The sequence below is a fragment of the Alligator sinensis genome, unplaced genomic scaffold (genome assembly GCF_000455745.1).
Source record: "Alligator sinensis unplaced genomic scaffold, ASM45574v1 scaffold102_1, whole genome shotgun sequence".
Lineage (NCBI taxonomy): Eukaryota > Metazoa > Chordata > Crocodylia > Alligatoridae > Alligator > Alligator sinensis.
In genome coordinates this window covers 148,186-149,822 of record NW_005843301.1, presented here as the reverse complement: position 1 = coordinate 149,822, position 1,637 = coordinate 148,186, and positions in this window count along the sequence as shown.

Here is a 1,637-nt window from a genome sequence, read left to right as displayed (position 1 = left end):
AGGGAAAGGATATGCGGAGAAAAGAGAAATCCCACTGGTCTTACCCTTGTACATTATGGGAATACTCATGGCTAGTAAGTGCAACAGAATATATGACCCCAAATAATTAACATGTCCAGTTGTAACAGGGCTTGCATTTCATGTGGTAATCTCACCCATTTTCTGAAGTTCCTGAACAAAGAAACAGTATCTTGTACAATACACAGACAATAACTAATGCATTTATAGTGAAAATCTAAAATAGTTCTAACTGGCCTAATTCTTACTCCCTACTAGAAGAATATACATGAGTCACTAAAGGCCAACTTATCAAAATTGGACAGATTCCTTTTAAGCTCTTTGAACCATGAAGCCAAGCTTTTAACACTGTTCACAATCAAGAACTCCCATTGCTTTCAATATTCTCAGCTCTTAGACAATTTTAAAATCTTGCACTTACTTGTGTGTGTCAGTATTTATTGAGCTCAGTTGAAGATGTGTCACTAAATTCCCATTGCTCCTCAGAGAGCGATAATACTACTGTTGGGAACAATGCTAACCAATACAAATCATGTAGGCAATTCACTCTATAATGTTTGGTTGAGGCTGATTTCAGTGGAAAAATCAATATTTGTTTGTGCTTTCATCTCCCAACACCGACTCGTATTGAGTAGCACCTTCCCCAGCAAGTAATCCTATTGAAGACCTCAGAATTACCTATGAAGCAAAGCAGTGGTGCCCAAGCTTTTGACCCCATGGGCCAGATGAGTCTGATCTGGTCCATGATCTCGATCTGGCATGTGGAACTAGAGACAATCCAGCAAGTGGGGCCGGTCCCTGCATCCCAGATCAGGCCCCATCCTGTGTGCCATAATGCTCCTGGGGACTGGGCCTGCATGTCAGATTGGATGCCAGCCCCACATACCTAATTGTACCTGCAGCCCTGGTCCTGGGCTATGTCATCTGGCCTGCAGGGGTTGGCAGTTTGACAGCTGGGGAGCGGTGGCAGCATTAATTACGACTCCTCCGCCACCAGATTCCAGACCCATGGGGAGCCCATGGGCCAGCTAACATAGCTCCATGGGCCAGATCTGGCTTCTGGGATGGAGGTGGAGCACCACTGGAGTAAAGGACCCTGGGACAAGGCTGTGAATACGTGTGGAAGAATCTGAGCTAAAGTCAGATCATAATCTAACTCTAATAACTGAATTTAGGGACCTCTAAGATCATTACCCCATTAAAACAACTAATGGAAGCCAAAACTAAAATCCTACCATGAGCTCATTCAGGGATACAGAATTCCCACCAACCTTTAAGAATGGTTACAACAAATTTGAATAACACTTACTTTGATTCTGTTGTTCACTGAACTATACAATGCTCAAGATGTGAAAATTAACCTCTCCCTTGTGAAGGATAATATTTAATTCTTAGGTCAATAAAACTAAACAAGATACTCACTGAACAAGAAATCCATCTCTTTAATTCCTTTACAGCATAACTCATCATTTGATACTAAAGTTGTTACCTTAATTATTATACAGAATCCGGTTTATATTACAGAAGATATTCCTACTTACTTAAAAGATGGTAGCATTCCATTTTTGTCACTCTACTACAGTACCAATGCTTTCTTTTGCATCTCATCCAAATATTTA